Raw genomic sequence first — 15012 nt, 5'->3', positions numbered from 1 at the left:
CATCCTGTTGGGCTGTATCACCGCCTAGTACGGCAACTGCACCGCCCGCAACTGCAGGGCTCTCCAGAGGGTGGTGCGGTCAACCCAACGCATCACCGGGGGCAAACAACTTGCTCTCCAGGACACCTACAGCACCCAATGTCACAGGAAGGCCAAGAAGATCATCAAGGACAACAACCGCCCGAGCCACTGCCTGTTCACCCCGAGTCTGAGAGACTGAAAAACAGCTTCTATCTCAAGGCCATCACTGTTAAATAGCCATCACTAGCACATTAGAGGCTGCTGCCCTATATACATAGACTTCAAATCACTGGCCACTTCAATAATGTAACACAAGTACCGTAAATTCCGGACTATAAGCCGCAACTTTTTTCCCACGCTTTGAACCCCGCGGCTTAAACAATGACGCGGCTAATATATGGATTTTTCCCGCTTTCACATTTTTTTTTCCAAAAAAACATTCTGTGACGTGCTCAGTTTTTTGCCGGCATGAAGCTTTCATTAGACCAATGAAATTGCCGAACGGGTTAAGGTCAAACAACTTTTTTGTTAACTGTTTAGATTAAATCGAGCGCTCTCAAACTTCCCATCATTCTGATTACGGTAGTCATTTTGTCACCCTCATCATGGCAAAGACACAGAAATGAATATGATGCAGCTTTCAAGTTGAAGGCGATTGATCTGGCTGTTGGAAAAATAAATAGAGCTGCTGCACGGGAGCTTGGTCTTAATAACCTGTTGGGGATAGGGGGCAGTATTTGCACGGCCAGATAAAAAACGTACCCGATTTAGTCTGGTTACTACTCCTGCCCAGTAACTAGAATATGCATATAATTGTTAGATTTGGATAGAAAGCACCCTAAAGTTCTAAAACAGTTTGAATGGTGTCTGTGAGTATAACAGAACTCATTTGGCAGGCCAAAACCTGAGAAGATTCCAAACAGGAAGCGCTCTCTCTGACTATTTCTTGGCCTTCTTGATCATCTCTAACCAAAACAAGGGATCTCTGGCATAACGTGACATTTTCTAATGCTCCCATAGGCTCTCAGAAGGCGCCAGAACGATGAATGGTGACTTTGGAGCCCCTGGCTGAAAAACAGTAGCGCATTTGGATAGTGGTCGATCTGAGAACAATGAGACTGGGGCGCGTTTTTTTTTTTTTCGTCTTTGAACAAAAACAGGGTTTCCCGGTCGGAATATTATCGCTTTATTACGAGAAAAATCGCATAAAAATTGATTTTAACTTCTTAGGGCTAGGGGGCAGTATTGAGAATTTTGAAAAAAATATGTGCCCATTTTTAACTGCCTCCTACACCAACTCAGAAGCTAGAATATGCATATTATTCAGGTTTGGATAGAAAACCCTGAGACAGATTCTGACAGGAAGTGGATACCTGATGTGTTGAATTACCTTTAAGCCTATGCCATTGAAACACACAGGGGCTTATTAATGTTTGAGCACTTCCTATTGCTTCCACTAGATGTCACCAGCCTTTACAAAGTGTTTTGAGTCTTCTACTGTGAGATCTGACCGAACAAGAGCCATGGAACGGTGATGGCCGATTAGACTCTGGCACGAGTTCATGTTGGGTACTCTCGTTCCAATACGTTTTAAAAGAGAACGCAATCGTCCGCCTTGAATATTATTCATGTTCTGGTTAAAAAAGGCACTAATGATTTATGCTATACAACGTTTGACATGTTTGAACGAACGTAAATATTTTTTTCCCCCTCGTTCATGAAGTGAAGTCCGCGGGCTTAGATCATGTGCTAACAACACAGAGCTTTTTGGACATTAATGATGAGCTTTTTCGAACAAAACTACATTCGTTATGGACCTGGGATTCCTGGAAGTGACATCTGATGAAGAGAATCAAAGGTAATGGATTATTTACATAGTATTTTCGATTTTAGATCTCTCCAACATGGCGGTTAGTCTGTATCGCAAAGCGCATTTTTCTGGGCGCAGTGCTCAGATTATTGCAAAGTGTGATTTCCCAGTAAGGTTATTTTTAAATCTGGCAAGCCGGTTGCGTTCAAGAGATGTAAATCTATAATTCTTTGAATGACAATATAATATTTTACCAATGTTTTCGAATAGTAATTATTTAATTTGTTGTGCTGACTTGACTGCCGGTTATTGGAGGGAAACGATTTCCTGAACATCAACGCCATAGTAATACGCTGTTTTTGAATATAAATATTAACTTGATAGAACTAAAAATGCATGCATTGTCTAACATAATGTCCTAGGAGTGTCATCTGATGGAGATTGTCAAAGGTTAGTGCATAATTTTAGCTGATTTTATGGTTTTGGTGACGCCTGTCTTTGAATTGACAAAACATTACACACAGCTATTGTCAATGTACTCTCCTAACATAATCTAATTTTATGCTTTCGCCGTAAAACCTTTTTGAAATTGGACAACGTGGTTAGATTAAGGAGATGTTTATCTTTCAAAGGGTGTAAGATAGTTGAATGTTTGAAAAATTAGAATTTTGACATTTAATTGGTTTCAAATTTGCCGCTCTTGAAATGCACCTGTTGTTGATAGGGTGCACCACGGGTGGCACGCTAGCGTCCCACATAGCCCCAATAGGTTAAACAGCGTTTGACATGCTTCGAAGTACGGTAATGGAATATTTTGAATTTTTTTGTCACGAAACACGTCGGGCGCTTCACCCTTTACCCTTCGGATAGTGTCTTGAACGCATGAACAAAACGGCGCTATTTGGATATAACTATGGATTATTTGGAACCAAACCAACATTTGATATTGAAGTAGAAGTCCTAAGAGTGCATTCTGACGAAGAACAGCAAAGGTAATCCAATTTTTCTAATAGTAATTCTGAGTTTGGTGAGTACCACACTTGGTGGGTGTCAAAATAGCTAGCCTGTGATGTCCGGGCTTTCTACTCAGAATATTGCAAAATGTGCTTTCACCAAAAAGCTATTTTAAAATCGGACATAGCGATTGCATAAAGGAGTTCTGTATCTATAATTCTTAAAATAATTGTTATGTTTTTTGTGAACATTTATCGTGAGTAATTTAGTAAATTCACCGGAAGTGTTCGGTGGGAATGCTAGTCACATGCTAATGTAAAAAGCTGGTTTTTGATATAAATATGAACTTGATTGAACAAAACATGCATGTATTGTATAACATAATGTCCTAGGATTGTCATCTGATGAAGATCAAAGGTTAGTGCTGCATTTAGCTGTGGTTTTGGTTTTTGTGACATATGCTAGCTTGAAAAATGGGTGTCTGATAATTTCTGGCTGGGTACTCTGCTGACATAATCTAATGTTTTGCTTTCATTGTAAAGCCTTTTTGAAATCGGACAGTGTGGTTAGATTAACGAGAGTCTTGTCTTTAAAATGGTGTAAAATAGTCATATGTTTGAGAAATTGAAGTAAGAGCATTTCTAAGGTATTTGAATATCGCGCCACGGGATTACACTGGCATTAACCTCTAGCCCATAGAGGTTAATGAGTCGATAAGACGTTGGAAACAGCAGCGTGAGGAATTGACTCAGTGCAAAAAGACAACTTAAGCTTACTGCTAATTTTTTATTTTTGTTACAAGCCGTGTTTCATTAAAGCCTGTGTAAAGTTCATTTGTTTCAATGTACCGGTAGGCACCTGCGGCTTATAGACATGTGCGGCTTATTTATGTTCAAAATCATATATTTTTTTTAATTCAGTGGGTGCGGCTTATATTCAGGTGCGCTTAATAGTCCGGAAATAACGGTACCTTTAATAATGTTTACATATTTTGCATGACTCATCTCATATGTATATACTGTATTCTATCCTACTGTATCTTAGTCTATGCTGCTCTGACATCGCTCGTCCAAACATTTATATATTCTTAATTCCATTCCTTTAGATTGTTAGATATTACTGCACTGTTGGAGCTAGAAACACAAGCATTTCGCTACACCCGCAATAACATCTGCGACAAATAAAATGTGATTTGATTTAAATATGATTTAGGCTAGGCCTATTCCGCTATCTAAATATACCATGTTGTTGTGTGTTATTTAGTGGCAATATAATTGCATAATTTATTTTTATAGCCGTGTGGGGCAGAAGCCCTGTGGTGATCAAGTAACCTAATGAATCACACTTTTTCCAGTATTTAGGAGCATGGACTGTAGGCCTTATATTAGGCATTTCACTCTATGTAGGCTTGTTAAAGCCCTTTGCTTTGCACAACCCCATCACGCAGAGGCTAAATCCATATCAATAATTGAGACAAAACAAAATATTGATTAAGTCTTGGCTATAACCTTTCCTGAGCGAAATAGCAAAGGGCCCTGAATGGTCAAGACTATCTATAGCCTATTCTTATTGCCAGATCTGTTTTTCCTATTTGTCATTGTAAATAAGAACTTTATCAACTGACTTGCCTAGTTAAATAAAGGTAAAATAAAATACAATATTAATAATAACAATAATAATAATAATTCAGCCACTGCACATGCTTCTTCAACTATTTTGTTTAAAATGCATTTAGAGGACAGTGAGCTAGGGTCTCTTTTTAAAGGAGAGCCCCATAAAAGTTTATACAATTATTCCGCAAGACACCACTACCCAAAATGATAGCCTACATTGGAATGCCTACAAGTTGAAGGCCTACTTTGTATTTGGATAGGCCTAAATTAAAACATTGAATTATTAAAGTGACAGGCAAAATAATTTGAGAATTTAGATAATTTTGAATACACACATGATTTCAATAAACAAAATGGGCAAGACTGTTCTATTCTCTTTTATCTAGTTCCTATTGCAATGCGGACAAATGATTGAATGTATGACATACTGGCTGCCTGAACGGAATGAAGGATGAATTAAAAGTTTGAATGTGCTGGAATGACGAGTTCCACGCATCATGCATGTTCTGCACATTATTTGGCTAGTAGGCAAATAGACCTACATCAGGGTAATGACTATGGCTAGGGAATCTTCTGAGGATGAGTACTGCTTTGGCAAGATTGAGTGATTAAATAAATATAAAAATATTCTATTAAAATATTGAGTGGCAAAGACTCCAGTGGTCACACATAATTGATAGACTCACCAAACATCTATTATTATTAAAAGTTGCATTATTCCTGGTAGATACTACTGGTTATGATTGCAGACAGAGCCCAGAGAATGGAATGGTGCAATATTGAATTAGTCATACAGTGCAGTCGGGAAAGTATTCAGACCTTGACTTTTCACATATTTTGTTACGAAACAGCCTTATTCAAAATGGATTAAAATAGTATTTTTTTTCTCTCATCAATCTACGTACAATACACCATATTGACAAAGCGAAAACAGTTTTAGATATTTTTGCTAATTTATAAAAAAACTAAACATTTAAAAATGACATTTACATAAGTATTCAGAGCCTTTACTCAGTACTTTGTTGAAGCACCTTTGGCAGCGATTACAGCCTCGAGTCATCTTGGGAATGATGCTACAAGCTTGGCACACCTGTATTTGAGGAGTTTCTCCCATTCTTCTCTGCAGATCCTCTCAAGCTCTGTCAGGTTGTATAAGGAACGTCGCTGCACAGCTATTGTCGGGCCTCTCCAGAGATGTTAGATCGGGTTCAAGTCCGAGCTCTGGCTGGGCCACTCAAGGACATTCAGAGACCTGTCCCGAAGCCACTCCTGCATTGTCTTGGCTGTGTGCTTGAGGTCATTGTCCTGTTGGAAGGTGAACCTTTGCTGCAGTCTGAGGTCCTGAGCGCTCTGGAGCAGGTTTTCATTAAGGATCTGTACATGTTCCTCTTTCCCTTGATCCAGACTCGATCCATCCAGACTTGATCAAAACATCCCAAAAGCATGATGCTGCCACCACCATGCTTCACCATAGGGATGGTGCCAGGTTTCCTCCAGACATGACGCTTGGCATTCAGGCCAAAGAGTTCAATCTTGGTTTCATCAGACCAGAGAATCTTGAGTCTCACAGGCTGTCGTGTGCCTTTTACGGAGGAGTGGTTTCCGTCTGGCCACTCTACCATAAAGGCCTGATTGGTGTAGTGCTGCAGATATGGTTGTCCTTCTGGAAGGTTCTCCCATCTCCACAGAGTAACCATCGGGTTCTTGGTCACCTCCCTGATCAAGGCCCTTCTCCCCTGATTTCTCAGTTCGGCTGGGCGGCCAGCTCTAGGAAGAGTCTTGGTGGTTCCAAACTTCTTCCATTTAAGAATGATGGAGAAAACTGTATTCTTGGGGACCTTCAATGCTGCAGAATTTTTTTTCTACCCTTCCTCAGATCTGTGCCTCAACACAATCCTGTCTCGGAGCTCTACGGACAATTCCTTTGACCTCATGGCTTGGTTTTTGCTCTGACATGTACTGTCAACTGTGGGACCTTATATAGACAGGTGGGTACCTTTCCAAATCATGTCATATCAATTGAATTTACAACAGGTGGACTCCAATCAAGATGTAGAAACATCTCAAAGATGACCAATGATAACAGGATGCACCTGAGCTCAATTTCGAGTCTCATAGCAAAGGGTCTGAATACTTATGTAAATAACATATTATACATACATGCTTCCCAAAATGTCTAAAAACCTGTTTTCACTTTGTCATTATGGGGTATTGTGTGTAGATTGATGAGGAAATTGTTTTATTTAATCCATTTTAGAGTACGGCTGTAACAAAATGTGGAAAAAGTCAAGGGGTCTGAAGACTTTCCAATTGCACTGTATTTTGATAAGGTACATGCATGGGGACAACCATGCTGTAGAATTACACCCAGCGGACTGAAACTTAATTTTTGTAGGTATAATACAGCTAGGGCTATCTAGACTTGCTCCGGCAAACAAATCCATTACACTACCTACCTAAATGTAAAGTAAACTCAACTGAGTAATGGAAAAGAGAGACAACTTGAAAACGTGCAGGATACATCTTTCCGGTGTCCCTGAATTCAGGTTTTTGTACTGTGGTATGCTTGTTCTCGTAGCACAACTCACAGGCCACTTGGTGTATGTTTTTTTTGTTGGTGAGATGAAACTGCCAGGATCTCTGAAAGGTATTATTGTACGTCAGAATTGCAACACAAGATTTGTTCAAGCCTAAAATGTTAGTCCGTAATCCTAACATGGTGTTGGTATGTTCAAAGATTACATCTCATTTACGTTTTATGTTTCACGCATGGCTTTTCTTACAATCCTAAAAATGTATGTATGGATTTTCTTACGATCCTAACGATACGTTTGTTCAACATTTTGGCAGGTATCTAGCTCCATATTCATACATAATAGATACCATTTAGCAGACATTTTTATCCAAAGCGACTTACAAGGCTGCTTGCATACATTTTATGTATGGAGGGCACCGGGAAGCGAACTCACAACCCTGGCGGTGCAAGCGCCATGCTCTACCAACAGTCATACAGGACCATACTCCAGCTCCTCATGAAAGTGAATTTATTCTAGACACAGATTTAGATGAAGCTAGGCTAATTCGCTTGCCTCATGTATTGTTTCTTTCGAGGAGAAAGACTTCCCGACACTTATGCCACAACACTTGAACAATCAAAATAAACAATCTACATTTGTCTTTTTATTTTGTTGTATCTGTCGCTCAGTAAACATGCCTGTGCTAGAATAAATAACAGCAAGCAAGCATGGGCTTGGATCACAACAGACGTCGTCAGCAATGGAATAATTATACGAACAGACAAAGGCGGCCTACTAAACAACCCCAAGTAAACAGACAAAAACAACAATATGGCCTCAGCTAAGTCGACAGGAAACAACTAAACTGACCAAAAATATAAACACAACATGCAACAATTTTGATTTTAATGAGTTACAGTTCATAAGGAAATCAGTCAATTTAAAACATGCATTATGCACTAATCTATGGATTTCACATGACTGGGAATACAGATATCTGTGACCAACAGAGGCATATCTTGAAAAAAAAAGAAAAAAAAGGTAGAGGCGTGGATCAGAAAACCAGTCAGTATCTGGTGTGACCACCATTTGCCTCATGCAGCGCGACATCTCCTTCGCATAGAGTTGATCAGGCTGTTGACTGTGGTAGTTATTGGCAGTAGAAAGGCCTTACTGAAAAGCTCAGTGACTTTCAATGTCAGTTCGTCAAATTTCGGCCCTACTAGAGCTGCCCCGGGTCAACTGTAAGTGATTTTTATTATGAAGTGGAAATGTCTAGGAGCAACAACGGCTCAGCCGCAAAGTGGTAGGCCACACAAGCTCACAGAACAGGACAGCCAAGTGCTGAAGCGTGTAGCAAGTAAAAATCACCTGTCCTCAGTAGAGCTGACCCCAATTAGTCGAGTGGTCGATTGTTTGGCCGTTATGCTGTTGGTCGACCGAGATCGTTTTAGTCGAGCAGTAACAAATAAATGCAATTATATATGTCCATCTCAGTGAACTAATCAACTGCGGAGGCCTAGACTAAAAGCCAATTTATGCTCGATTTGAAAATGTTGTCAAAGGCTCCATACGGAGGGTGTGACGCAATTACGGAGCCTCTAGAGGCATGCAGAGGCCAAATCAAGCTCTGTACTGCATCACCATGCAACTCCCAAATTTTGTAACAATGCGGAAGGCTCTGTATAGCTCCGCATTGGTAGGTGGGGGCAGTACATCCTGTATAAACACAAACTCACTTCCTTGACAACAGCTCTGCACTGCTCCGAGAAGCAAATGTATGAATGCCCCGACTTCTGCTGAGGCCGTATCACCGTAAATGGCCAATGCAGATGTCGGATTGACCATGCGCCCAGATGCACAATGCACTTCTCTCTCCAGAATGCACTCTCCCACCAATTTATGCACATTCATTGTTTCATAATTTGGTTTACTAAATTCCATTTACAAGTTCTGTCAATTTAGTCATTGTCTTTTGTTTGGAGCGCTCCTGTCAATGTTGAGTAAGGATGCGCATGCATAGAAATAGGCCTATAGGCTACCTGGCCTGCGCACAAACGTAGGCATATAAATGTGCCCATTTGGGGATCTGATAGTATTTCTGATTGGCTTAACACACCACCACTAATGACCTGTGGAGCTTCTCAAAGTAATGTTTTCTTCACCTCAAACAGCAAGCAATCAAAGTCTGTTTTTACCTCAATTGAGAATTACAATAGACTGAAAAACAGCTTCCATCTCAAGGCCATCAGGCTGTTAAACAGCCATTACTAACAGAGTGTCTGCTGCCAACATACAGACTCAAATCTCTTGCCACTTTAATAAATGGATTAAATAATGTTATCACTAGTCACTTTAAATAACGCCACTTTAATAATGTCTACATATCCTACATTACGCATCTCATATGTATATACTGTATTCTATACCATCTACTGCATCTTGCCTATGCCGCACGGCCATCGCTCATCCATATATTTATATGTATATATTCTTATTCATCCCTTACATTTTGTGTATAAGGTAGTCGTTGTGAATTTGTTAGATTACTTGTTAGATATTACTGCTCTGTCGGAACTAGAAGCACAAGCATTTCACTACACTTGCATTAACATCTGCTAACCATGTGTATGTGACCAATAAAATTTGATTTGATTTAGTTCCTCAGTATATTTGAAAAATCTTTCCAGCTCTCTCCCTTTCGATAACCACTCAGCTTGAAAGAAAAAAATGACATACTCTGATCCAGTGGAAACGTCATGAAATAGGCTTCTTATCAGTGCTCAACTTGGACTGAAAAAGGTTCCAGTACTCATTTTGGGTGCTGGTACTGTTTATATTTACGTGCAGGAGATCCACAATACTTTTGATCTAATATTCTATAAGAGGAACAGGAGCTCAAGCAGTAGAAAATTTGAATATTTTATACAATGATGCAAGTTCGCTAGCGCAAGCTTTGAGCAGGACCCAAGTTAATAGTCGACAACTTCGTTGCAGACAGGCCATGTGAAGCCAATGCGATTTATAGGATTTTTTATTTTTTTTTAATCAGAATATTTTCTACCTGCAGGCAGCAATGTTTTTAATTTGTTGGCTTTATGTAAGCTATTTTTACATAGTTGGCAATGGAAGTTACTTTTTAGGATTGCATCATTTTGATTTAGATTGCATAGAATTTTGATTAACCACATGACAATGATTGAGATATGAAGATGTTATTATAAATTAAACTAAACTGTATCACAAAAATGTGCATATGAAAACCATAACTGGCACGCAGATCGGTAGAAATGGTAAGAAATTGGCATTCCACATGAGAAAGGTTGCAGACTCCTTGTGTAGCCCATTACCGGCAACTTTAGGAGAGTAATGGCTGAATCTGCAAAAGCCAGCAGGAGCAGGAGAATAGTTGGGTCAGATTATGCTTTTTTTCCTCCTTCTGGTTACATAGATCTCCGAGGCATCAAACCCTAAGCTTAAAGCATCAGACAAGCTCAATGAACATTATTGATTTTATTAAAATGTAACCCGATTCAGGAAACTAGGCGTATGTCGCAAGTCACGACTTCACAGGAGAGCCGTTTGAACGTAAAAATAATTTTTTATCAAAATGCGTTTTTTCGCAGAAATGCCTTCTCGAATGTGAAACCTGTATGCCATCTGTAAATACGAATAAAATTGTTAAATTAGGAGCCTAGTTGGTTTAGCCACAGAAGTGAGCAACCTTCCCGCTAGCCATGATTGGCTGAGATAATGAGTGGGCTGGACATACCGAGAGAGGAGAGAGGATTGGTCTGCCATATAGCATGCGCCTGTTTATTGGAGCTGGTCAGTATGTCTAGGTAATCGTGTCAAAAGCGGCTCTTTAAAAATAATGTATCACGTAGTAAAACTGCATAAACCTAATGTCAAGTTAAAGTGTACTGTTAGCTAGTTAACTTTAGCTGGCTGGCTCGCTAGCTAACATTATGTGTATGTGTAACAGTGTAGGTTCCGTCCCTCTCTTCGCCCCAACCTGGGCTCGAACCAGGGACCCTTGCACACATCAACAACTGACACCCACGAAGCATCGTTACCCATCGCGCCACAAAAGCCGCGGCTCTTGCAACACAAGGGGAACAACCACTTCAGGTCTCAGAGCGAGTGACGTCACCGATTGAAACGCTATTAGCGCGCACCACCGCTAACTAACTAGCCATTTCACATCGGTTACATATGCTCTCCACTTTCTGGAGGACCGAGTTTTGAAATCAGTGGAATTCGAGTATGATAGCTAAGGAGATGGAGAAAACACCAGTCTGGATTACATCTTCAAACTAAGGGCAACCATGCATGGCATCAGACAGGAGACGCATCCAACCATGATGTATACTGGTAAGACAGTCTAGCTAGCTACATTTTCAGATATTACACATTTCTAATTTTAACAGAAAGTGGTTTCATTTCAAGTGTACTGTTAGCTAGCTAACGTTAGCTGGCTGGGTAGCTAGCTAACGTGTATAATCTTATTCTTCGTATCTCAGACACATTTGCTTGACTAGTTATAGCCATAGAACCTGGTTGGTTGGTTAGGTAGATGCAGATTCATGCAGAGTAGTAACGTCATGAGTTGTGATTAAGGTTCATTGTTTAGTTAGCTACATGTCTTAACAAAATACCACTAATTTTGACAAAGTATTTTCATTTCAAGTTAGTGTACTGTTAGCTAACTAGCTAACGTTAGCTGGCTTGCTCGCTAACTGACGTTATGTCATGCATTGGGATTCATTGTTTACCTAGCTAGCGATCTAGCTACATTTCTTAACAAAACACTCTCGTTTTAGTGTGCCAGAGAGCAGAATAACTGATTAATTTCTGAATGCTTAACACCCATTGAATATGTCCGGTGCCAGTAAATGTTGGCAACAAAGCGTAATTCAATTGTTGCCAGCAGCACAGTTACAGTCACCAACGCTCTGGATAACATGAAAACTCCAAGCTCTGCTTGGGGGAGTTAAATTGTCAGAGTGGGGTCCGTTCTCTCATTATGTGTCTGGAAGTAGCTAGCCAATGTTAGCTAGTTAGCTTGGGTGTTTGACTGCCGTTGTGAGGTCAGAGCTTTCAGATCAACCCTACTTATTGGCCAGAGCATCCAGGGGGCACTCTGAATGTGAAACGCTCTGAATTTACAAACGGTCAATCTGACTGCACAGTTGCAGTCACCAACGCTCTGGATAACATAACAGCCTAACCAGCTCTACGAGGGTGAGTAATGTTCAGTGAGCTGTTCTCTTTCTCTTAGATGACTGTAAGTAGCTGGCAAGTTAGTACAGAACGCATGGATCAACCCTTAAAGAGATGGGTGGGGCTAAGGCTTAAGAGGGTATGAACGATGCTGAATGGGTGTAGACAAAGAAGGGCTCTCCAATAGTAGTACTAAAACATTGAAAGACAGTTTTCAAAAGTTTACAAGTTGATTAACATTCAAAGCAGAATTACTTTCCCATTATTTCCTCAAATGCAATGTATGATATAGCATTTTGTAGTAGTCTACTTCTATTCAATGTAAAAAAAAATAGAAATTAAAATGTTGCGACATAAGACAGAATCCAAGTGGTGAGTCACATATTGAAAACTACACGTTTAAAAATTGAGAAATCCCCTTTCCGTCGACCAACATTTTTTGTTAGTCGGGAACAGCCTTAGTCCTCGGTTGCAACACTCACTACCGAGTTACAAACTGCCTCTGGAAGCAACGTCAGCACATAACTGTTCGTCGGGGGCTTCATGAAATGGGTCTCCATGACCGAGCAGCCGCACACAAGTCTGAGATCGCCATGCGCAATGCCGAGCGTTGGCTGGAGTGGTGTAAAGCTCACCGCCATTGGACTCTGGAGCAGTGGAAACATTCTCTGGAGTGATGAATCACGCTTCACCATCTGGCAGTCGAACAGACGAATCTAGGTTTGACGGGTGCCAGGAAACACTACCTTCCCCAATGCAAAGTGACAACTGTAAATTTTGATGGATGAGGAACAATGGCCTGGGACTGTCTTTCATGGTTCTTTGTGGCAACAGTTCGGGAAAGGCCCTTTCCTATTTCAGCATGACAATGCACCGTGCATAAAGCGAGCTCCATACAGAAATGGTTTGTCGAGATCCATATGGAAGAACTTCACTGGCTTGCACAGAGCCCTGACCTCAACCCCATTGAAAACCATTGGGAGGAACTGGAACGCCGACTGCGAGCCAGGCCTAATCGCCCAACATCAGTGACCAACATCACTAATGCTGGTGGCTAAATGGAAGCAAGTCCGCGCAGCAATGTTCCAACATCTAGTGAAAAGCCTTCCCAGAAGAGCGGAGGCTGTCATAGCAGGAAAGTGGGGGACCAACTCCATATTAATGCCATGATTTGAGATGAGATGTTGGACGAGCAGGTGTCCACATACTTTTGGTCATGTAGTGTATATAGAAGGACCTTCCATTATTTAAACAGTTCAGACCAGTAGCTAGCTATGCTGAAACCTGCCATCGAGTAGGGACTTTTTTCTTTTTTAATCTCAAAATTATTAAAATAGTGAGAAGTATGTGATTAATTAGACACGGCAAAATTATTCAATGTACAAAGGAGGGTAAAAAACATTAAGAACAGCTTCCTAATATTGGGTCGCACCTCTTTTAGATATTGTAAGAATTATTTCTGATGTATAGTTAGTTATTTACAAGGTTAGTCCGCTTACACCGTTTAAGCTAGAAACGTCTTTAAAATGTGTAGACTGCTCTGGAATAGTGTGCTTGCATACAACTTTTTGATAGATTTTATAACTTTTGGTCCTCCATCCACTTTCATGGGATTTCCTCAGCATTCTGAAGGTCCCATTCTGACATCACTACTAACGTTCTATTCACAATATATAATGTTACTTTTAACACATATCAGCTACTTTGACCACTTTCCCAACAACTTGGACAAAATGAGAGTGCATGAAACCTTCCTCTACTCTATTTAAAATCTCAAATCAGAACACAATTACGCTCTGGTACCGACTAAACTGGCAATTGAGCAGTGGACACAAACTATTTTAAAAAGGTGAAGCAAGTCACAAATTTTCTTCATGTTAAATTATAATCTACAGCAGTTTCCAATGATGTAACGTTAGCTACTTAAATCAGGTAAAACTGCTGGATGAGTCCAAAAACGTGCTGTGATTGATTTATTTGGACGATTTAGCTACCAGAAATCAACAAAACGTGTTTGCCAGTATCATTTCCAGTTGAAATTTGAATGGGTAACAACTGTTAGCTAGTCCGTTTTCCACACACTGCAAGACAGCTTGCCAGACACATTAAAGACAGCTAACCCGTTAACGTTGCTAACAAAGTAGCTCGCTACAATCACACAAGCTAACTCACTGATTAGTAGTTGGCTTGCTACCTAGCTAGATACATTCACTAACGTTAGTTTCAAGCTACCGTACCGTCTCTGATTGGATGCTAAATACCAGCCTCTCAAGCTACCGTACCGTCTCTGATTGGATGCTAAAGGAAAGTCGTTAGCTACTCACCAGGCTAGCCGACTTGCTAGCTAACGTTAGCGGTTAACTGTTGCGGTGGTTCCAAATCTCCAATGCTATTAAAATGTTAATTTAAAACAACGTCAAAGGAACAAAAAAAACACTTAACTAGGTTGCTAGCTAATTGTACGAATTAGGGAAATACTGTGGTTAGTTTGGACGGGGTCATTTTGACATGTTTAGCTTGCTTGACAAGACTAGCTTCTTATTCGATTAGGTTTAATGGCGGTTGGCATCCACTAAATGTTGCATTACCGCCACCTACCAGACTGGAGTACAACTCCCTTATACTTTGCTTGAAGAAAAATACATAAGTAAACAAATAGTCCACCATCTAACACCACACTCACAAAAAAATAATGCAATTATAAAAAAATAACACCACCCTACTCCACTATTTAAATATATTTAGTCCTACCTCAGGGCAACAACCTGAAAGGATGGGACACCACCACTTAGCACATCCTGTAACTCTTCTGATGTCAAGTCTTGCACACCCAAATACCTCTCTGCACCTGCCACCACAACCTACATTTTCTGCA

The 15012-nt window shown here is 40.3% G+C and overlaps 1 protein-coding gene across 2 annotated transcripts in view; it reads right to left on the bottom strand.

Moving 5' to 3' along the window:
• Window positions 1–14705, bottom strand: part of LOC115192103 (BTB/POZ domain-containing adapter for CUL3-mediated RhoA degradation protein 1-like) — a 64835-nt gene extending 50130 nt beyond the window's left edge. For both annotated transcript variants that reach the window (XM_029750237.1, XM_029750236.1), the window contains exon 1: window positions 14462–14705. The gene's annotated coding sequence lies outside the window, so the exon portion shown is untranslated. The remainder of the gene's footprint in view (window positions 1–14461) is intronic.
• Between the last annotated feature and the right edge of the window lie 307 nt (window positions 14706–15012).

This window comes from Salmo trutta, chromosome 4 (genome assembly GCF_901001165.1).
Source record: "Salmo trutta chromosome 4, fSalTru1.1, whole genome shotgun sequence".
In the NCBI taxonomy this organism is placed as follows: Eukaryota; Metazoa; Chordata; class Actinopteri; order Salmoniformes; family Salmonidae; genus Salmo; species Salmo trutta.
This window is presented reverse-complemented; position numbering and strand designations above follow the sequence as displayed.